The 24,896-nt window shown below is 39.8% G+C and overlaps 1 protein-coding gene across 10 annotated transcripts in view; it reads right to left on the reverse strand.

Moving 5' to 3' along the window:
- NUMB (NUMB endocytic adaptor protein) overlaps positions 1-24,896 on the reverse strand; it is a 96,162-nt gene that overhangs the window by 68,915 nt on the left and 2,351 nt on the right. For 8 of the 10 annotated variants that reach the window (XM_056344929.1, XM_056344925.1, XM_056344928.1 and 5 more), the window contains exon 1: positions 17,156-17,210. The exons of the other annotated variants lie outside the window; for them this stretch is intronic. The gene's annotated coding sequence lies outside the window, so the exon portion shown is untranslated. Of the gene's footprint in view, positions 1-17,155; positions 17,211-24,896 lie in introns of those variants that run through there. 10 annotated transcript variants of the gene reach the window in all.

Consider the following 24,896-nt stretch of genomic DNA (forward strand, 5'->3'; position numbering starts at 1 on the left):
ACCACTCGGCATTTATGTCTAAAGTGGCATCTGAGCATAGAAAGCAGAGACTGCTTTGTACCTCCTCAAGTTCTTTCTGCACACATCCAAGGAAAGTCTCATTGACTGACAGGAAGCATTTTTATTGTTAGTTTTTAAAATAACTATTTTTGTTCAGAAACTGGTAGCATTCAGTAACTAGCAGATACACAATTTAACAGAGTCACAGTATGTAGTTTCTCAGCAAAACATGCGTTCAGAAAAAAGCTTCAGCACAGCAAAGTAGACAAGTTCTTACTAGTGATCCACAAGTCAGACATGGCTCATCAGACAACTCCATCTGGTGCTTTACTACTTTGACTTCTACAGGAATGGAATTTATTTTACAAAACTTAAGAAACTTAGACTAACTAGTATAAATGATAATTTCTGTGCTATAGGCCATTTCATAGACTAACTAGTATAAATGATAATTTCTGTGCTATAGGTCATTGCATAGTATTACTTCTTTTTCCCAAAGAAAGTGTCTGTATTCATTACCAGATCTCACTCTATTTAATGGCCACTGTTAACAATCATCAACTAAAACATAAAATTTGTTGTACAGTATATCCTGTTCATGCTACATGAGCCTGGAATTATATATGTATAAAAAAATAATCATACCTGTATTGTGGGGAATGGTTTTCCTGCTACTTGTTTTTAATTACAGTATGCCCCAAATTGAACTCAATAGCTGAAGACCCTGGCAATAGTTTCTTATTCTGTCTTACAGATTTCACTGTACATAAGGAGAGGAAACATATCCTTAATAATGAGATTCCTTCCAGGGCTAGAAATATCATAGGTTGCTGACTTTCATATTGAAGACTGACAAGTTCATCACAGCTTCCCTAAGCACTAACAGTAAACTCTACTAAGCCAAATTTCTCAAAAGGACTTGCTTAAGGACATTCTGTTTTCAGAAATATCAGTAAGACCACGACAATGCTACTAAATACTACAATTTAAGTCCCCACCAGGTCACCTGTCTGCATTAAGTTGCACAGAAGTATACTGTGACTTCTGTGCGCAACTGATGAGAAAACAACCAGCAGTACACATTCATAAAGAGGAAAAAACAAAATAAAAGGTCTTCAGGCACTGAATAATGGATTTTTCTGCTAGCTTTCCCAAAGCACATTGCTAGTTTAATTACAGTTTTACAGTTTGAAATGTCAAGATCAATATACACAGCACAGGAAAACAATCACCTCAGAATACTAGATTACAAATGAAATAAAGAAACTACAACCCAAATACACGTATTTTATATTATACTGGTTACCACTGAACAAGAAAAACTGGTTTGCCCACATGGGCAAAAGAAAAGCATTACTTCCCCAACCAATGTTTCCTTAACTCAGGTTTACTAAAATGAGTATGAAGAATCCAGTGACTGTACAGATTAAAGTATTTCAAGTGGTCTGTAGTTTTCCTTTCTGAATATGTGAAGGGCAGAAAACAGCAACAGTGGTTAGCCAGTATACACTAAGATGACAGATGAGATAGAAAAGCCATAATGCCAGCGTATCACAAAGGATGTGAACTTAACACAGCTGAAAGGTTTGTGTGATAGCTGAATATTTGAAAACTTCTGACCTCACCAGCAGTTTTGAGAGTAACAAGAGCCATCCAGATGCAACACTTCACTAGAAAAGCTAAATCCCACCTTCTTAAGTATCTCTGAACTTTCATGACAATCTCCTAGAGAAGATACTTAGACACTTCCCCTCTTTGCCTTTTTTTGTTGTTTGTTTGTTTTTAAGTATCTGCCATCACTTGAAAAGCTTTGTCTGGAAGTAGCCAGATGTCTTCCATTATGGAATTATTAGCTATTCTGCTTTTTCAGAAATTTTGTAACTCCGGATAATAGTTATAAATAGTAAAGGCATTACAGATGAGAATTTCCAGTCACTAAGAGTGCAGTGACAACCAGAAACCTTACTCCAAGAAGATATATATAATCTATGGAAACAGAGATTTATTTTTCTTAATACATCTTTTTTTTAAAAAGAAGCCCCTAGTTTACTCAGTTTGAAACTGTTTCGAAGATTCAACGCTACTGTGGTACATATAGACCCCAAGACATACAGGATACTGTTTGAGCATTTTTCTATCCTCCCTTAAAACCACAGCACCTTACAAAAGGTGAGAAACAGCAACATTCAGAAAAGTGGGCTACCTTTCCATATTTCACACAGAACATTTTCTGTTTTCTCCAAACAAGGATGTGGTGGGCTGGCCCTGGCTGGACACCAGGTGCCCACCAAGGCTGCTCTGTCACTCCCCTCCTCAGCTGGACAGAGAAGAGAAAAAAATGCAATGAAAAGCTCATAGGTCGAGATAAGGACAAGGAGATCACTACAAATTACTTTGTCAGAGGCAAAACAGATTCGACTTGGGTACCAATCAAATCAGAGTAGGATAAATAGAAACAAACCCAAATATTAAAAACACCTTCCCACTCACCCCATCCTTCTTCCCAGGCTTAACTTCACTCCTGATTTTCTCCACCACCTCTCCTGCAGTGGCTCAGGGGGACAGGTGACACAGTTCCTTCCTCCTCAGGGGAGGACTCCTCACACTCTTCCCTGCTCCAGCACGGTGTCCTTCCCACAGGAGACAGTTCTTCATGAACTTCTCCAGCATGAGTCTTTCCCATGGGCTACAGTTCTTCACAAACTGCTCCAGCGTCGGTCCCTCCCACGGGGTGCAGTCCCTTCAGGAACCGACTGCTCCAGCGTGGGTCCCCCACTGGGTCACAAGCCCTGCCAGCCCACCTGCCCCAGCGCGGGCTCCTCTCTGCACGAGGCACAGGGCCTGCCAGGAGTCTGCTCCATCACAGGCTTCCCACAGGTCACAGCCTCCTTCGGGCATCCACCTGCTCTGGTGGGGTCCTCCACGGGCTGCAGGTGGATATCGGCTCCGCCATTACCCTCTGTGGGCTGAGGGGGACAGCCTGCCTCACCATGGTCTTCACCACAGGCTGCAGGGGAATCTCTACTCCCTGAAGCACCTCCTGCCCCTCCTGCACTGACCATGGTGTTGGCAGAGCTGTTCCACATATTCTCACTCCTCTCACCAACTGCAATTGTGCAGGTTTTTGCCCCCCTTCTTAAATATGTTATCACAGAGACACTACCACCACTGCTGATGGGCTCGGCCTTGGCCAGTGCTTAGTCCATCTTGGAGCCAGCTGGCGTTGGTTCCATTGGACACAGGGGAAGCTTCTGGCATCTTCTCACAGAAGCCACCCCTGTAGCCCCCCCGCTACAAAAACCTTGCCATGCAAACCCAATACATTATTGCATAAAATTTGAAAAGGGCATAAAAATGAAAACCAGTGCTACTATTTATGCCCCATTTTTAGATATCCTTGGCCATGAAAATTCAGCTTCCCCCCTCCATCTCCATTTCTCTCATCTCAGGGACATAATTCTTCAGCCTTAGATACAACACATCATAGGGCAATATCTTTAAAGTTAAGTATTACTAGCTTTATAAAAAAAACTTGCTTTCTTAAATATTAGTATTAAACTACTTCAATATCCATTTAAAGGAGAACTTAACTTTTTACACTTTTTTATGTCAATAAAGAAAATAAATAAAAAGCAGCTTGAATTATCAAGCTTTTAAATTCATCTGTGTCTATATACAGACAGAGGCAGAAGGGAAGAGTTATTATCTGTTTGTTTTAGAAACAACCACATATGTAGCATTCCAAGACTGATCATAAAAGATCTTCTGTGCATGCAGGGCGTGGAGCCACCTTTGAACCTTGCTAACGGGGTTTTGCATATGACAGGCTTAAAAGAATCCTTCGAAGTATTAGCTCGTGGCACATAACAATTTTCAGCTATGTTACATGGGTATCCAATAGGTTTGATAATGAAAATGTAAGTTCTTACCATACTAAAAAACATTATAGGTTCCGCTGCTCTTCCACACAAACTCATTCAATAGAGACTAAGATTTCTGTGTAAAATCACAGACCAAGTTCATAATTGCTAAAAATAGAGCATGACGGCAGTTTGCATCATACTACCATACACTTCTTGTGTTGCTACGACAAGTTGGGTTTTTTTCTTATATTTATTCAACTCACTGTCATCTTTCATAATAGTCTTCTCTCAGTGCAGAAAAGATGGTAGACAAACATACATGGAGCAGGCACAATTAACTTACACAGTAGATGTTTCTCAGCTCTGCCAGGTATTAGTTACAAAAGTCTGGGCAGTTAATTTCCTACTGCCTGATTCTACAGTTTAACTATATTTGGTTTTATTTAAATAAGAAAACAGAGCTCTTACATTTTGCTTATTTCTGTAGTCTGAATTTATGGTAACAATTTAGCTTTACGTCAAATCCAAACTCAAGTTACAGTTTCAGAGGTCTTCATGTACACTGCATTTCTCTCTTCAAAAGGCAAATGGAGAAAGACAAAAGCTCTTGAGTGGAAGCAACAGAGAAAGGGAGGAATGCATCAGCTTGCCAAAAATGTGCCACAGCCTCTAGAATACAATGTTAATAATTCTGCCTAATGCAAATGCAATAAAGGTCAGCATTTTATATCCAAAGTCAATCCCTTTTCCTATTACTGGACAAAAACCACTATAGATTTTTTTTTAATTTTTTTTAAAGAATGACTCATTTTACGATTCCTTTAAATTGAAGGGTGCCATCTGAGGTTTCTAACAACATTTTTCATAAACTGCTTTCAGGTGTATGGAACCAAGTATTATTTTAAAGACTCTGGTTTGCTGTTTCTGGATTTATTTCCAAAAGTTTGGACAGCATTTCACACCAAACTAAAAAAAAGCAGTGAAGTACAATAGGTTTTTCAACTTCTTTGGAAAAAGAGCATAATACAATACTAAACTCCATCTTCCTGAGAGCCACTTTAAAAGAGGTTCATCTAAACAACTTAAAATAGATTAATTTGAAGCATATCCTATGCACTATTTGGAATACATATAAATCAGTTCATATCTTGTAGAAAGGAAAGAACAGGTTTTGACTTGCATAATTCAGCCATAACCACGCTGTAGAAATATTTGATTTCACATCCTGCTTTTTATACTGTAAATCCTCTTCATGTTCAGAAGATAAAAAGCTTCTACAAGGAATACTCCACAGATTCTAATGTTTGTTTCACACCTTGGGAGCTCTTGTGATGGCCGTACTAGCTATTCAGCAAATAAAGGAAGTGTCTTCTAAGCTCATTTGTAACGCATGGTTTCCTACACTACTAATCTGAAAATTAATCTGATCATACAGTAATACAGTAACAAAATCTTTCTTTTCTCTCTACTCAGAAGTCTCCAGACCTCCATAATACAAATATTTAACAAATAAAGAAGTGCAATCTCACTATTTCCTTCATAAGCTCCAAGCTTCTGCCACAAGAATCACCATTATCACAAACTAACCTCTATTATCATGATTTCACAGCGTTAAATAAAGGCATATAAACCTCATAAAATTTAGCTGCATAATATTAAATTCGAGTGGGTTAAACATATACTTTTGTGATCAATTAATTGTATTGATGGGTAAATGGGAGTCCACCAGGGAAAGGAACAGAAGGTATTTCTGTTTGTGTCCAGCAAAGATTAGCATTAGGCTTAATAATGCTTGTATTGTATTTATGCTTGGAAAGAATACATAACAGTAAAACATCCTATGTATTGTCCTGCTTGACTAACATGATCTCCTTCTACAAGATGACCCACCTAGTGTACAAGGGAAAGGCTGTGGATGGTGCCTTCCTGGACCTTAGTAAAGCCTTTGGCACCATCTCCCACAGCTTTCTCTGGAGACACTGGCTGCTCACGGCTTGGACGGGTGCACTCTGCGCTGGGTAAAAAGCTGCTGGACAGCCGGGCCCAGGGAGTGGTGGTGGATGGAGTTACACCCAGCTGGTGCCCGGTCACAAGTGGTGTTCCCCAGGGCTCAGTGCTGGGGCCAGCTCTGTTTAGTATCTTTATCGACGATCTGGACGAGGGGATCGAGTGCACCCTCAGCCAGTTTGCAGGCGACACCGAGCTGGGGGGAGTGTTGAGCTGCTGGAGGGCAGGCAGGCTCTGCAGGGGCATCCGGGCAGGCTGGACCCGTGGGCCGAGGCCGGTTGTACCAGGTTCAACAAGGCTCAGTGCCGGGTCCCGCACGTGGGTCACAGCAGCCCCACACAGCGCTACGGGCTGGGGGCAGAGCGGCTGGAAAGTGCCTGGGGGAAAAGGGCCTGGGGGTGCTGGCTGACGGCCGGCTGAACGTGGGCCAGCAGTGTGCCCAGGTGGCCAAGAACCCAACAGCATCCTGGCCTGTATCAGAAACAGCGTGGCCAGCAGGGCAAGGGGAGTGATTGTCCCCCTGTACTGGGCACTGGTGGGGCTGCACCTCAAACACTGTGTTGAGTTTTGGGCCCCTCACGGCAAGAGGGACATTGAGGTGCTGGAGCGTGTCCAGAGAAGGGCAACGGAGCTGGTGAAGGGTCTGGAGCACAAGTCTTGTGAGGAGCGGCTGAGGGAACTGGGTTTTTTTATTCTGGAGAAAAGGGGGCTCAGGCAGGACCTTGTCACTCTCTGCAACTACCTGACAATAGGCTGTAGGCAGGTGGGGGCAGGTCTCTTCTCCCAAATAACAAGTGACAGGACAAGAGGAAACAGCTTCAAGTTGCAGTAGGAGAGGTTTAGATTGGATATTAGGGAAAATTTCACTGAAAGGGTGGTCAAGAGTTGGAACAGGCTGCCCAGGGAAGCAGTGGAACCACTATCCCTGGAAGTATTTAAAAGATGCGCAGATGCCGTGCTTAGCAACATGGTTTAGTGATGGACTTGGCAGTCCTGGGTTAACAGTTGGACTTGATTATCTTAAAGGTCTTTTCCAATCTAAATGATTCTATGACTCTAAAATCTGCCAATATCAAGAAACTGACAAATTCACAGGTAATAAAAAAGGACTAGTTATGGTTACGGATTCCTTCTCACAGTGAATTTATTTCAATATGAGTTATGACAAGTATAAGATCATGCATACACAAAAAGGAATATATCCTAAACTTCCATCATAAGGACTATCCCGGATCCTAGTTATGCCAGTAAGAATGTGAGGGCTAAGTGAATACTTGATGCTGCAAGAGACAGAAGAAATGACCTCAGAATGCGTAGGCAGGGGAAGCGCCATCGGCAGTCCACTCATCATGTCTCCTTCACACTTATCGCTGAAGTATTGCCTGCAGGTTGGGTGCCCACATTTCAAGAAAAGCTTTGTAGTATCAGGTCCTCATCCCACTCCCACACATACCTGAAAACTGAGTTCTTCTACTCAGGCTAAATGACTTCTGAAATATATAACAGAAAATTAAGCAACTAGATCATAATCTACATGACAAAGACTTCAAACTTCTTTTCATCTTTTGCTTTTTTCCTGCTAGATCAAGTAGCTGGCATTTGATACTAGATTAATATTTGTGGCTTACTTTTAGCCACTGGAATAATTTGCCAAGGTATATGAGGAGAATCCAACATTTTAAGTTTAATAAAAAAAAATATAGGGTGCGATTTACAGCATAAGCTGTTGTTCAACCAAAATATGGGCTTGCTGGTTTAGGTCTATTTTGTATAAGCTTTTACCATAGATGGTCACCAAAAGAAACTGTATTGCATCTAAATTGTAACTATAAAACAGGTTGAACTAGTAAAAGATTTGCAGTTAGGCTACATTGGTTTAGTACAAAATTGTGCCCCTAGGAAAGAAACAAAATGAGGAAAACAGACTCAACACAAGCCTCATCTGAACAAGAAGTTAAATGTGGAGACAGGAGTAGATGTCTGCATGACAGAGATGCGATTCGTTGCATTTTAAAGCTGCCACCTTCCTCCCTTTTTTTTTTTTTTAAAAAAAAAAAAAAAAAAAAAGAGCTGCTAAGGTGGTGAGGGCAAGGGGGACACCCAGCCTGAGATACCAGGTGACTGCTACCTAATACCTCTAGGCTGAACGAGCTCACCATTCGGCGTGGTAAGCCTTTATATAAGCTAACACACATTGTCTAATTCTTTTTTTTTTTTCTCTAAGTACTTCTTCATAAACATTCCTCTATCAAGACAAAATTTCAGTACTATTACTTGCTAAGTTCATCCAAACACACTTGAACCTCCTAGATAAACCCACATACTTTATAAGGTATCAGAGTCCTTACCTTAGATGAAGAGGGAACTCTGTACCTTATTATCCTGATAGGGAATTTCATGAAGGTGAACACTTGGGGTGCGCTTGGCACAGGCAAAGGGCAAAGGCGCAGCTAGCTCAATACCTGTATCCTAATCTGAATCACAAACTATATGGGAGGAGGGCAGTTACACAAAATTTTGACATAGCAGTACTCCAGATCCCACAAAACTTTCATTTAAACGGAACATTGCCTCCGAGACAAACCCTGGACTAAGACACACTTCACTAGAAGTCAAAGCATTTGTCTCCACTGTTCTTTTGGGTTTGTTGTTTGTTTGTTTTGTGGGGGTTTTTAAGTTTTAGTTTGAGTATACTAAGAGCGTATCAGTTTAATTGGAGATGTGCTAAAATACATATTCCACACCACTGAGCTATGGGAATGAATGTTATGCTCTGCCATTAAAGAAATATTACTCCTTTTTGTTCTGCCTATCGGGATGAAGAAGAAATACCAAAAGACAAAGTTTGGGCTGTTGTGGTTTTATTTTTTTCTCCAGAGAGGAAAGAAGTTACAGCAGCTGTATTCTCTGAGCGTAGATAACTCTAAATGTGGGACCCACTTTTGCACAGCTCACTGTTTGCAGACTGAATCAATACACAGAGACAGTCTCATTATCTAGGATAAAGGCAGGCTGAGCTACAGTGTACACACTGTCCCCTGCAAGAAAGCCTGGCACCCACTCAAGTACAATCAGCCCAAGACCACTGCTCATAAAGCCAAGGAGCTACAGAGGCACCTCACAACCTCCATCTTTCCAGGGATAGCCAGCCCAGGTGCAGCACCAGCCCCACACCGGCTCCCCAGCATTGGAACCACCCTGGGAAATGCAGGGACAGCAGGGGCCCAGCACGGCTCTCCTCTGAGCAGCCCCTCTCACTTCCCCCTCACCCTTGCAAAAAAGCAAAAGCAGACTGGGAAGACCAGTGAGCCAGAGCAGCTCTACAAAAAGCAGCATCTCTACAAAAGGCAGCATCTCTGAGACAGACCCAGCACTGTGCAGCAGCTACAGAGGACCAGAGTGGTACTGCAGCACAGAGGTCTGCCCAGTACAGAACCAGCTGTTGGTGGCAATGGTAATTCTGCATGGAGCTTGAGAGCAGCAGCTGTACTGCTTCCCCAGTCCAGCTGGGAGCTGATAACGCTGCTGGTTTGGATGCACAGTAATAACCGCAAGCCAACAGACCTTGCAGGATCTGAGTTGACTTTGCATCTATGCATCTATTACTCAGCAATCCAGAGAAAAATCCCAAAACAAAGGCAAGTATTGACTACACTTAGGCATTACAAAAGGTCAGAAACAAAACAAAAAATTCTGTCTTAAAGGCTGGATTTGGACCCTAAGCTAACAGCAGGCTATCTCTAATGTAATAAGTAGGCTTCAAAGTATGGCAGCCACTAATAGTTCAACACATCAGGATTGAGTTAACAGCAACCTACAGTTGATCTTTTCAGAAAGTACAAAGGATAACCTACAACCTGCAAGTTCGGGTTTTTACTCCACCTGCACCAATAACATCTCTGGAAGGGTATTAAAAAAAAAACAACAACTGGGTTTTTAAAATTTTTCAGTGTTGACGAAGCCTGTTCCACTTGGAACTTCACGGTTAACTATAATTAAGGCACTGTAACACAGAGTTTGCAATTGGTAATTCTGCCAATGCTAGGAATCATTTCAGTAGACTATATAAACTATTGCAAGTCAAAAGGTAAATGCTAAATTAAGTCTGTCTTCATTTTTCTAGTTTGTGACTGTACTAACACCAACAGTTTTTCCTAATACCAGGAGGTTTTCTGCTAGGTAGACTTCACAGACTAAATTTAAAGCACATTACACCAATTACTAAAAAATGCATTTCACAATTTCTTTTGGACTTTGGCAACCTTCTTCCGCAGCTATTAGAGCAAACCTTTGAAAGATTTGAACCATTTATACTGAGAGTTTCAAAAAGTAACTGACATCTGCCTTCATTGAAACAATTAAGGAAGAAAAGCAGAAGAGATTGCTTTAATACAGATTTAAGCAAACACTTGTATGTAACTGGAACTTGGTATTTTTTATTGTATTATTAACAGTAACTAGACCTCATCTTAGTCCTGCTTCATTTGAATACACATTTTCAAGAATGCCAAGCTGAAAGCGAAGAAAACCTCTGAGAAATTCAGCCTTTTCTCTTGACACCTAAACTGCCTTCAAGTTTGAGAGCACAAGAGAAGAGATAATGAATTAAACTGGTTCACCTTACAGGTGAAGTATGTCTCCGCTACCTTCACAGATTCTTTGTGTGAAGAACAATCTGCCTCCAATATCATGCACTCCAAAAGCAAGGAGATCCTCTATTGCAAGTCTGCATGTTTTAGACTCAAATTCAACAAATTTAGCTTTTGCAGAATTTGTTTTGCCAACAGTACTAGATGTAAAGATACCAGATACCAAACTGCTTCACTGTCAGCACACTGCCCAATTTCTGAACATATATATTCTTTTCATTATGGCGATTATTTTTGGTTTAAGTTCTATTTTGTGACTGAAAGCTGTATACTAAGAATAGTACAGAAGATTAATACAAAGCTTATCTAGAGATGAAGATTTCATGTTTGTTTGGTAACGGTATTAAGACAAATAATGACCTCTAAAATTATTTTAATCATCCAAAAAACAAGCCCTTTTCTTAAAAGTTGATGTTATCCATTGTTTCTCAGTGCTGCTAATACTCTTTCTGGAGAATATCAGCTTGTATTCAGCCTCCTATAGTGAGAATTTTAAAATTATCACATACCCTTTGAGCACTTGTAGTTAACATTACCGTAGTCCCAGCAGAGGCTCAGAAGCCAAACTGGAGGTGGGCATTTTTCCATCTCTACTGCTACCAACTGAGCCAAGACTCTATTAGCAACCAGGTTGAAACCGCCTTTAAAGGATGGATTCCTACAGACAAAACTTCATATTTTAAGTCCTGTTAGTTGAAAAACATTACCCATTTTCAGTCATTGTTATTTTCCAGCTTACCCAGCATATAAGAATTATGTCATCTGCTTCAGTGGATATATCTTCACTCTCAGCAAAGGCAGTCACAGAGGAATTTTGGGTATTTATGTATTTTATGTATTTTAACACAAATTCCAGTTGTTAATCATGAATACCGCTACATTTATGAGCCTGAAAAACTTCGGTTAGCATGACCGGACTAATTGCAAAATGAAATTACAGACTTGTGACATCATAACTGTGAGATCCTTCCCTCACTTTCATATCCAGAACTGATTTTAAAGGAATTATGGTAGACCTTGTGGCTCCAGCATCCATAAAGGAAAAAAACAAAACAAAACAAAAACACACAAGCTTTGCTAGTCACCTCCATTTAAACATATAGTTCTCACTGTACACTTACAACCTCTAATTACTTAATTTCTTTCCCCTTCCCCGCCCCCCCCCCCCCCCCAACCCCCCACCTTGAAGTGTCTTTTGAACATACCCTTTTGTCTTCAGGAACTAATGTACTTTTTAACCTCTGAAAATGAAAAAAAGATCAAACTTCAAACTTAAAATAAGGCTGTGGGAGGAAGAAAAAGCTTGTCTTACACCTGCCTCCTCCAGGATCATTGCTTACATTAACCTAGCGTGGGACCCAAGAGCCACAAAGCAGAACATATGTTGAACAGCAAGAGTTTGAGAGTAACACATTCCTCCACTCATGTTGCTAGTACTTCTTTGGTGCAGACATCATTACCTCTGTGCTAATAAACCAAACCACTTCACTGGAAAATAACCATGCACTGAGTCCTTCAGTTTTTTGCAGGAAGATGTTCACTTGCACAGTCTAGCCAGAGGTCTCTGCAGCCTGCAGGTTAGCAATCTCTCTGAAACCAGCGCATGATCTTTCACCTACGGCAGCAGCAGGCAGCAAAGTCCTCCTGAAAGCACTTGTGGGACTGAGAGGAAAGGTGCTGATGTAGAAGAACAAGAGCTGGAAACCATATCCAGGTAAAAGCTTTCTCTTAAGCTTTGCCTGTTCTGAGCAAGCCTCACTAAGAAAGAAGTAGGAAATGTTTCATCTACTCAGTATGAAAATGTGCCTTTCCAGGACAAGATCTGCCCTTTCAAGCTTTCTAAGAGTTTCAAGCTTTTAAGCTTTCCCACTTGAAGAATAATGGGAAACTGGGTTTGACAAGAAGAAAATTAATTTTATTCAGGATCAAGTTTTATGAAATGAGAGCAGAAAAAAACAACCTTTCAATATCAACTAAAAAGGTGGACTTCAACTGGACTATTTCAGTGTTAAACAAAAACTGCTCTCCAAAAGCCTCACACAACATTTCCATTAATATGCATTCTCACTTTGAAGACTCTCAGCCTTCTTCCTAGTTCAATTTCTGTTAATTCTTCACTTTGAAACAAACCTGTTCACATTCATAGCGAACAGCTTGTTCTGCCAGAAGTCACATCAGAACAGCTGAAAAGTTAGAATACGAAATAACTGCTATCAGAATTAAAACAAGTTGGATAAACCTGGCTGGACCAAAGGCAACTTGCCAAAGGCAGTTCATTCTCACTATAATTTCAGAAAATTAAATGAGTTACATAACTAATCATTTCAGGGAGGATGTCAGCAAATAACTTGGATTATCAATCACTTTCATTACTCTAACACCTCCTTTGTATTAAACAGTGCTCAAAGGCACCCATTATTTATAGTTTTCCTCTGGCTCAGACTGCTCTGCAGCTATCTTCTTAGGGTATATCTGTAGGACTATCTCTATGCCTAAGCACAAGCTTCCCACTTCACTTTCAGGTAGCCCTCTCTGACACATATCAGCAGAAGCCCTGTGCCCATGTACAAGCTATTTCACAAAGATGAAGGCATCAAGGAATTAAAAAAAAAAAAAAAACCAAACAGTTTCACAAAACAATGCAAGAGTTGCTTGCCAAATTCAGAAAGGATTTTTATCTTAGTCTCCAGTAAAACAGGGACAAGATACCTAATTCTGCTTTGCCTGGAATAAATAGTCTCAGACTTTAACAATCTTAATGTCTGTCTACACATAGATTTATACTGGTAGGGCTTTTCTTGAAACACCAGACACCCACTTTTGAAGACCCCATCATACAAATAACCCTGCATTATTTTAGGCATAAAAACAAGATTTATCCAACACATGCATACAACTTCTTGGATCACCTTTACAACATTAACACACAGAAGACCTGACAACTCCATTCGGGAAAAAGAGCCAAATCAGAGCTGCACCGCAGCAAATAAGCTATTTGGTGTCACACACCAGAATGAAGGGGGTAGGGAGAAAAGTACACAATCATTTCTCTAAAATTGACCATTCCTACTACAACTCAAGCCCAAATAATGCCCTATCAGTGAATTACTAATACTAACAAATTTAGAGGCTTTCAAAGCAAAGAGTACTAATAGATTACATACAGTGTTCAAATGGCAAAAGCACCTGGACTTTATAATGGCACACACAGTTCTACATCCACAATAAAACTGAGCCTAATACAGTTATATTGGGAAGTCTGGGGCAAAAGCAGACTCCTTTTAATAAAATCAAAGCATACATAATCCAGTAAGATTTTTCTAGATCAGCTGTCCTCATCACAGAGCTAAACAAACTGGGAAATCACATTTCAAACTCTGCTGTTTACTGCCTATTTAAAGTCGGACTTGCACACCGCAATGCTCAATCACCAGTCTTCAAAGAAAGAGAGACTGCAAACTAACAGAGTCAGAAAATTCCATATAAATGTTAGGGATAAAGTACTAAGGTATAGCTGAATAAACACAGCAGGCATCTTTACCAGGAAAACAGAGTAAGTGTACTTAATACTCAGTTTTGCCTCCAAAGTCATATGTAACATGCAAGTTTACTTCAAAATAACTGTTAAAAACAGTGATTATTTAGCATCACAGAGTATTACAGAAAAGCTGGATGGAGCAGACTGAAATTAAACACCTCCTCCTACCCAAATAAATTTTAGTGAGTCTATAATCATACAGCATTTCTTTCATGGCTAAAATTCTTTAGCTCTTCCTTAAACACAAGGTATTTACCTCACTAATAACTGGTCGATGTGATGAATTGTCAAACTTAATTGAGCTCAGCTATGTTTTAGGTTTCCTTGCTCGGGTTATGTAAAGTTAATATTTTTTTCCAGAAATTCTGTACTCTTGGCAGACCTTGTTTGGGGCCTAACAGCCCGATAATCAACGTTACCTGTCCAGATCTGGGTACCCGGTACTGCCACATGCTTTTGCTAGAAAGGTAAGTGGTAGTTAACATTAAACATACTGATTTGATGTTTCATAACAGAGTGACCATGTCACAGCTATAGCCAGTAACAGGTTAGATACAGTGAATCAATGGTTCCACATATTTAACAAGTGAAATACAGGCTTTTACAGATTGTACCGAACAATTAAGGCAAGTGGCTGTACCTGTGCTCCCTGGTGCCTCAGGGTTTCAAGCGCAGAATTACAAATTCTGCTGTTTCACACAGCCTTTCTGAAAGCAAGAGCTGATTAAATGAGGAAATTTCAGCAACTAACATATAAATGCTTATTTCCATTACAGCATTTGTCTCAAAAACAAAATTATTAAAAAATCAATTTTCAGACCTCCCTGTGTTTTAAGAGGTGGCTCCTGAAATAAATAAGGTTTCCTAGGCAGACTACGCAGATAAGAGGCTCCTCTTCTTTCCCGAGAGGCAGAGAGAAGAGCAGTCAGCAATGGGGTGACAGAAAACAAACAGTAACAACCCACAAGCAATAACTTCCTCCTTCTTACAGCCTAAAATTTGCCATTGCTCAAGTTTTTGCGTAAGTGAAGTTCTGCAACACACCTGTTCTCATGCAAGCCCAGAACTTGTTCTCTCTAGTCATAGCTACACAGCTCAGATACCCAACACATCTCCTCAAAGCTGGTACTTCCTCACCACTAAACATCTAACACCAACGTGCCATTTGACCAAGTAGCCCTCATTCAAAGCAAAAAACCACACATACCAAGTAAGAGTATAAATCCATACGCTAAAGCGGGGAAAAGATGCAGTGCTCTACAGTTCCCAAGTCAGTCACCACAACTTCTACCATCCTCTCTTCCTTCAGAAAGGGACCCTGACAACTGGGCTTGAAGGCCATGCTTGCCCCTGGCCACCTCTCTAGTCCAGCGCATCTTTTATTACTTTTTTCTGATTGAGGAATATCTTCAAAGGGATGGCATGTCCCCCTCATAAAAAGCTGAAACATTTTACTCTTTCAAGGGCAATCCTTTTTTGTTTACTTTGTGCAACTTCCTCCCCCTGAAACACACAACTTTTTTTCTCTCCTACCATCTCAAAATTCATCAGCATGACACTTCCACATGGAAATCCAAGCTAGGTTTAACTAGATGCAAATTATCTTCTCTACTCACTGCACTGCAGAACCTAAACCAATGTAAACTACAATCCCTTCACATTTAAGACCAGGTTGCAGCAGGTGGTTGTATCAATCCAGCTGCTCATTGCTCCCCCTAGTTCCCTTTCTCCATTACACCAGCATTTGCCAGACCACTCAGACAATTCAGCTCATCACAGCAGCAGAAAATACCCACTTTTTGTTGGTTTCACTGGATGGTTATGGTTTATGAAAGAGTCAAACATGAAGGCACAGCAGAACCACACAATGGGCAATGAAACCAGTTCTTCCAGCAGCAGGAAACAGGTTGAGAATTCATGAGATATCCAGGGCCATCCTTAGACGTCCCCAGTAGTGTCATTGCCAGGATTAAAAATACTTGTTAGTGAACAGGACTTGCTTGGGAAATACATTTTTGAGCTTACAGCTCACATCCTCAGCTGCTTCTCTGAATGTCATAACACTGCCTGGAGGCACATCTACCACCTCCTTCAGTGGTGTTTTAGAAAGAATAACCCATGAACCACATAAATGTTTTAAACTTCAAAAGAGGCTTACAACTATAAATCCCGAGGGTTATAAGCATCTTGCAGCTTAGAATGCAGCACCTTAACCCTAGAAAGTAAGAGGACTTGAGTCTCGTCTCTGTGTTTTATTTGCTATCCTGAACAGTAAATACCCTTTCTCTTCAATGACATTCTCACATTCCTAATTTTCCACCGTGCATCACACATCAGAACCAAAACATGATTCAAAACCCTGAGTGTGGCATGCCAAGAACCTTAATGTTGCAAAACTTAAGTCTTCTGGATTTAACCCCAAATAACCTATTAGTAAATAGATTTGTATAACAAAATAAAAATTAAGCCAGATCTCACAAGCTTGGCTTCCACTGAAAGAACCTGCACCTTTTGCCTTGAAGTTTCTATGGGAGAAGGTTAAGGAAAATAAGGGGAAGAAAAAAGAAGGAAAAAAAAAAAAAAAAAAGAGAGAGGCTCCATCAACCAGCTTCCTCTTCAACAATCCTGTACCATACAATGGAACATTTTAGTTTGCAAAATCAGCAAATAGTTTTCAATTTCCTTCAACATCCTTTACTTTCTGTGTACCACAAGAATTCTATTTTGGACGAGTCCTACACATTGGATTTATTTCACTGATTGAACACAGAATTATACAATCTGTTACTATCCTCTCTCCCCCTTCCTGTTAATGTGAATTTCTGATATTCAGATGTTCCATTAGTCACAGTTAAAGAAACGTTCTGCTACCTGCTTAAAGACCACTACACAATTACATAGACTTACTACAAAACAAAGCAGAATTTAAAGCATGTTAAACTATTCTGACTGCTTTTCAGATAAACTCGAAGTGATATTTCTATTCCCAACAATATGAGTCATAAAAACCTTAAATGGACGTGAAGAACTTCCCTAATTTTTCTGTGGACAAGACAGAGTAATGAAATATGTTATAATCTAAACAGTAACCAACTCACACATTGTCCATGCATCTGAACTTAAAATGATCCCAACTTCATTAGGAAATTATAACTGTAAGAAAATAATATGTGTTCATGACAGATCTCTTGGTTAAGTCCTTTACAAATGTTATTGGGACTAAAGACTTCTGAGAGGGTATTTGGACATGGAATTCCTACCTTCAGGGAAATAAAAACAACTTCTAAATTGCATGAAAGGAAAGAATTAGCATTAAAACTCACAAAATTCTATATCCCACTTCCAAACTTAAAACAGCAGATAATGAAGTCCCCAAAGTAAACAAACTATGCAATATCCAATTTAAGATAGTAATGCAGCTTACTTTAGCACCTAAGCATAAATGAGATTGATGTCCATATACTCCATACCAGGATTACTAAGGTAATATTTTCTTTTTCTTTTTTTTTTTTAACAGCCTTTTGAAGCTAAATAAGTACTCATTAATGACACCTGACACGGTGACTATTGTTTGTTTTTAGAAGATGAAAATACCTAATGTGGTGCTTCTGAAATAAAAAAACTAAGCAAAAAAAAAAAAACCACAAGACCATCCTTGCTGCTTCCCTAAACTAATAACTGCCTTCAATCATTCTGACATACCTAAAAGCAGCAAAAGCTAAGCATTACCACAATTCAACAAACAGCTTTGCTTAGACCTTAAGAGCTATTAAGTCCTGAGTGGAAGGGCTATTCACAGTTCCATGTAAATAGCTGTCAAGAGAAGCAATTCCCAGCATATTTCACACTGGCACCATTCCTCACTTTCTGAAAACAGAATGTCCCAAGAATTAGGCCTGCAGCTTTAAGCCAGCATTATTTAGAGCCCTACCAAACATATATGCCTCATAAACGCTGCGCCACATGGTAAACCAAGGAAAGTGCAGTGTAAAAACACAATTTTCAGCCATGAACTGCTGGTTATATCCACAAATGCCACAAAATATATCTGAAAGCAAGACCTGGAAGATAGAATTAATTCTAACCTGAACTTCAAAATACCACAGCTATAGCCATTTTATACCTACCATAGAACCGCAGTCCTCAGAATTTGGGGGTGATATGTTGCACGACTGGCAGTCCCTTTTCACTGAAGAAACTGGGACAGCAATTCACAGTATATTGATCTACTCTACTACTATCTCTGCACAGAACTGGAACACATGCAGTGCCATCTCAAACAGATGAATCAACAAATACTTAGTTATTTCATGAAGATAAAGGCAAACATAATTGCAACTAATCAGTTCTTATACGTGATATGTCTTACAGCAGAAAGATGCATACTAGAGAGTTGCAAGGCCATCTTTGAAAGTGGTAAGCAAGCTTATGCAGAATTTACCTAGACCAAACATTGAAGCAGTAAACTGAACAATAAGCAGTCATTTATGAAAAAAACACATTAAGACAACTGGAGTAAGCACATTTGTATGTCTTTAGATGTAACTGGAGCCAATGTGTGAAGGGAAACAACCCAACCCCATAGCCTAGGTCTATAAAAGAAATGAAGTTTTCCATTCTTTGTAGAAAATCTGAAGACAGACAGATTTTCAGACTACTTCCCCCCCGTCCCCCCAAGCTAACATTATCATTAGCAAGTTAAACTGTATCTTCACAATCACCTCATTAATCATTTTAGCATTTGCCTACATTTTGCCCACACCAAGTGGTTCCACTTCCCACTTGATCTAATGCCATAAATAGCAAGACATCCAATTACTACTATTTACTTGTTGTTAGAGGGCTGTACAGCCTTTACTTGCAGAAACCCCTACTTCTAGGGCTATTACGTGAGGGGACAGAACTAGGTCTGGCCACTGGATTGTGATACACTATATGGGGAGCAAGGCTAAGGCAATAAGCAGAAACCAGTTGGTTCAGATAATACCTTGGCATCTAACTAGAAACAGACAGCAAGACAATGTGGGTGGTAGTCAGGAGATCTACTGCCACTGATGGATTTGAGATGTGTTCTCACCTCCGAAACCTATATCCTATGACCAGACAAACAGCAGCTGGCTGTCCACATAACCAGAGCTACAGATGCCCCTCTATCAAAGAGGCACAGAGCCATCACTACCTGCGCCATGTTATTGGCGACCTCTCTCCTATGCAGAGATCAATTACGCATCTAGAAGAAACTCCAGGGAGAGAGCTCCTGAACGCATAATCTTCACCTCAGGTGGGACCTTCTGAGAGGGAGGGAGGGAGGCAGCCAGCACCACTTCCAAAATGTACTAGCTCACAGTTTCATTAGTCATATGCACCTGATCTGTGTCACTTCCTTTTGGCATCAGCACAGCCCCTCTGTTCTTTCTGCCCCACGCAAGCTCCAGTGCTGGCACTTGCAGAAACAGAGAACTGATCCTGTTGAAAATGTATGTGGAAAAAAGAAATAGTTTTTATTGTTCATTCAATTCAAGAAAGGAATATATAATCAAACAGTTCTGGGAAGCCCAACTGCAATTCAGAAGTACAAGAAGCTTAGCCATCACCAGGCAAGACTGGAGGTAAGTCACAATCCAGCATCTCAGAAAATTCCAGGATACATCACCTTTCCAAAAAGTTTCTTACCTCTGAATACCTACTTTATTTTTTTTCTGAAATGCAGGACATGCAAGAAGGTAATAAAACTATCAAATCATCCAAATTCCTGCAGGTGAGAGAAAACATCCAACAGGGATAGGCAAACTATTTTGTGGAAAACTGTTTTTTTTCCAACCAAGTGACCATACTCTTTCACAGCAAAGCAGTGCAGTAAATTATTGAGAAATTAAGACAGGAAATTGAGAAATAAGGAAATTAAGACAGACTCAGATAGATTTTCATCCTGGATTTCCTCAAAAATCATTATTTTGATCAATTTCTTTACCATCCTCAGGCTTTTCAAAACAATAACAACACTTCCGCAGTTCACAGGACCTCACCTTATTTGGTGTATCTGTATTCCTACCTCAGCACTGCCTGCCTCAGAAGGATGAACTAAATCTACAGTATCAGAACAGCAATTTAACAGTTGTTAATCAGTATGTGGTAGAGCTGAAGTCTTTTTTTTTTCCCCTCCCACTTGAATAATGAATTTTGTTTATAAGATTTGCAGAATTGGGTCCTTAGCTTAAAGTCAACACATACTGCAAGCAGACAAACCATGTCAACTTTTTCTAGCCCCAGTTATGTCCCTGGTCCATGCATGGGCAAGAGACTAACCACTATGTGGATAAGACTGCCCTGAGAACAAACTCTTGCATGTAAAGTAAATGATGTCCAAAGACAGACTTAGTTACCCAGAGAATAACAGATTTCAACTGAAAATAAAACTGAAGTTCAGGGCTATATCTGAAATGTGAGATAATGGACATGAAACTGTATTCTGTCATACATGTCAATACAGGTAATTTCTGAAGCAAAAATTCTGTACTTTTAAGAATGAGGAAAACTTTCCGATAGTACTATGCATACACTTCTTTAAAGGGATGTACCCTACCTCACTAGACAGCAAAGAAATAGTTACGTATTTTGGCTGTTCAAGTTTACGCCTGCCCAATCTTACAAGCTTTCCTTTAATGCCTTTGAATAATGAATATTTGTATTGCACTACTGAGGAAAAAATAACAATTACCTTATTTGGAGGATAACACTCACAGACTTTGAGTACTCCTTATGAAAATCCAAGACACAAAGTATTCAGGTTGGTAAAAGGGTAACAGGAAACATAAAAATTATCTTGATGTACCACTGTGCTATTCCTGAGGGCAGTACAGAAATGACTTAACTTAGCCACCATCCCATTCATTACAGACTGGTGGAGGAGTCTCTAGCCCATCTAGACTAGCAGGTCAGAATTTGCTCAGACAAAATAAAACCTGAAGGTAAAACAAACAATAAAAAGCCACATAACTATTACAGACATTTACATGAAATGATAAACAATCCATATTCAATATTAGCATGATGCACCTATCTAAAACACCCCCAGTGAGTTCAACAAAGCATTCAGTAACTTTCTGCTATTTGCTACCTGCATACAGTAAATCCAAGACATGGCTTAGATTAAAAAAATAAATAATCAACTATGAAAAGGCTGTTAGAAAAACAACCATTTTATAGAAGCTTTCAGTAAATATCCTGGCAAAAAGATACAGGCTGATTGAATCACAGTCCTTCATTCCCTTACATGAGGCTGGCTTTCTGCTACCAAGCTAAGAGAAATACACAGGGCTGCCCAGTTGCTCATAGACTTGGGTGGCTTTTTACAGGCTACTTTCTTTACATAGGAAAATCCATGCATGGCACAGTTGAGAGGTGCTTTAAACTAACAAATCACCTCCGAAAAACAAATTCATGTCATTTAAAAAAAGCAAGTAATTCTCATGCATAAATAAATATGTATACAAATGTCATGACACTCTTCTAAAGCCACCCTGTACAAATCCAGTTAAAGAAAGAGCACATTATGTAAGAGATGCTTTTCACAGAGACACTGTAACCTATGCAGAAATATCAAAATGTATAGACACAAGCAAAGTTGAACACTTAATATTAAATTAACCTCTGAATGAATACAGGAGATTGCACAATTCCTTCTAACTATACTACTAATAATTCACTTGGGGAGGGGGAGGGAAAGAAATCCCCAAAAGTCACTCTATCAGTAAATATCTGCTAAAATACCAAAAGCAAAACCAATATCACAACCACTGAATCCTATAAAACCTGGTCTATATAAGACCTTAAACCAAACACTCTAATTTTCATACATGGTATTTTCAGGCTGGGTTAGGGAATTTGATGCACAGGTGATACACATTTCAACCTGAAAGGCTATGACTCAACATAAACACAGACTCTGCACCGAGCAGGACTACAAGGAGGAACCCACATAAGAACCCCAGCACAAAGCACTAAACTTAACTAGTACCACCTTAATGATGGGTAAATTCTTTCTTGGGCTTTTTAGACCAGACTAAGTCTCACAGGCTTTTTGGAAACAGCATCGTGTCTCATTCTTCTAAATGAAAAATAGTGAGTAGAAAGATAACGTTAATCAAACTCTGACAATAAAATAGCCAGCCTTAAAAAAAAACCCAGTATATACTCTACCAAAGGCATATTAGTAAAGCAGGGGAAAAGGCTGCAAATTTAATCTATCCCACTGCCAAGTCATGGACTAGGCTGAAAACACACACTGATGGGAGTGGATCCTCAACACAGGCTTGAACTGCATTAATCAAGTTTAAACCACAGTAAAAGTAGAAGGAAAGAGAGAGAGAGACCCTTAAGGTTTGGGGTTTTTTCTCTAGGAAAACAAACTGACTAGAAGTGGTCACATTGAGAATAAGAACAGTTAGCTTACAGCACAAGTGGTTCTGGCCAGGTGTACCACTACATGCATTTTCTTAATAGCCTCAGTAGTACTTGCAGCTCCTAGATCTGAGCCCTGTGAAGAAGCCCAGGCCATTGATCAAATACGTACCTACACAAAGCAGTTCTGATTTATAAGCTCTCTGGTTATACCTGAAGATTAAAGAGTACCATTTACAATCCAATTCACCAGGAAGTTTCAGATTGTTATTTTCTAGAAAAGGAAAGGTAACCAGAAAAATTCCAAACAGTTTGGTCTAAGTCCTAATACACTGTATTTGAAACCACTATTTCACTTAGAAGGCTAATAACTTTGGTCCTGGCTTCAATATCAAAACCCACCAGCAAAATCTCAAAATCCCTACAGATTCAGCACTCAAAAGAAGCCAAGAGCTTGTTTATGACCCCCAAACTCTGAAACAAACAGCTTCACATTTTCCTCAAGAGCACCTTTATGATCTGGCATCCATATTCCTCTTTCAGCCAAATTCGCACACACAAATCATTCGTTCTCACACACTTTCAGTCACAACTCTGCAGAAACAGAATACATATAAATTGCTATCCAGAAACATCTTTAAGCCATCACATCTGATAACTACAGAACACCAGGACTCTACAAAAGAATTACTCTGGAAGGACAAATGCTGAACAAACCAATTAAAGGTTTCACAGACGTATCTCCTACAACATACTTAAAAGGATTCTGGATGAATGTGTTAACTGCAGTTACACATGACATGATGCCATTTATACTTCTAGACTGACAGCAGCCTATTAATGCTTGCAAGTCTCAGCCAATAGACATGAAAAGGAAAAAAACCAACAAAACTGCCTCCTGCACAGTAGAATAGTCTTCCTGATCTTGCCTGTTACGAAAGTTTTCCTCTTTCTGATGCAACATCAGCTTTAACTATACACTGTAAAGAACATCAGTTCAAAACGGGTGTTTGATGGATCCCACAATTGAGAACAAATCCTCTTCCAGACACAGTTGTGTCAAGAGGTTAACTTAGCCCATCCCTAGTTCCTCATTCTCCACTCACTGCTGTTACCACCCACATCAACATGACAGCTGAGAAAAAAAACACTCTCCAATTTATTTGAGGCTTTATCAGCCAAGCCAGCTTAAAATAGTTTGCTATAGCTCTTTGTTAATCTAGGTCATGTTGATGGAAAGGTACAGTTCCAGAAAAGCTCAGGGAAATTTAAGTCTGAGCTACTACGGTCTCACTTCCCACCTCCTATCTCATTCACTTCAACAGGAAGTCCCATTCCCACCCCCTGACCTGGATGATCAGCCAGTTCAGAAGTATGATCCAGCCAAAATCCAACGAAACAAAAAAGCAATTCATTACCAGTCTGATGAACTCCCTGACTTTACTTAACTCACAGCCACAAAGGCTTCCTTGCCAGCAGGGAAAGATGCAGTCAAGAAGGAGGCAGGACCACCACAGCCCCAGTTTAAGCTGCCAAGCTTCTTGACAAGCTTAGGCAAAACTAAAATAGAGCTGCTTCAGAAAAGAGAGGCCACAGCCTCCTCCTATGCAAGCAATAACATTTGCATAGCCATGAAGTCAGCCAGTTCAGGCAGTTGATCCAACCGAAGCTCAACATTTTTCTGCACCACCAGTTTGCAGCTGGATCAGCAAAGAAAGACTAACATGGAAAAATAGCTCCTTTTGGTGAAATCATCGCCAGAGAAATCAAAGCTGCTTTGATGATAATGCAATAACATGACTGTAGAGGACGTGTTAAGTCTTAGCCTAATCAAGTTTATGCTGCAGAAAAAGAAAAGCAACATACTCTAGTGTCATTTACTAAAATTTGAGATCCCTGGACTGAACAAGTAATCTTTAACTCTAACATACGTTCACTGATGAATATAAACTCCAAAAGCAAGACTAAAAGGCCATGATTTCACATTAGTTTAAACCAAGATTGCTCAATATGCTGGCAAAATAAAGAATATAAATAACTTTTGACCCCTCCCCCACAAAAAAATAACAAGGCCAGTAGAGTGTCAGATGAGTGCATTAAGTAGGATAGGACCCCAAAGTCAGCAATTACACCACCTTAGGCTGCCATTTGAATCCCTTACCTGAGAGGTTCTGTAAAACATCTTTTCTAGAGTGCAGAAGATATAATTTCTATAGCATTACAGCAATTTTCTTTGTCGTAATGTTATGCAGCTCCACCAACATTACTAGTGGAATAAAAACAGTGATAGATAGAATTCAAGAATCCTGTATGGCGCTGTTACAAGTTCTTACAAACACACAGTAAAAAATCTACTCAAATATGTCTTGCTGATAGCCCCTATTCCTGGGGAAGCAAGCACTTTTGCAAGGATTTTCACCGTGAGTTCAGAAAGTTTTA

This window comes from Falco biarmicus, chromosome 7 (assembly GCF_023638135.1).
Source record: "Falco biarmicus isolate bFalBia1 chromosome 7, bFalBia1.pri, whole genome shotgun sequence".
Classification (NCBI taxonomy): Eukaryota; Metazoa; Chordata; class Aves; order Falconiformes; family Falconidae; genus Falco; species Falco biarmicus.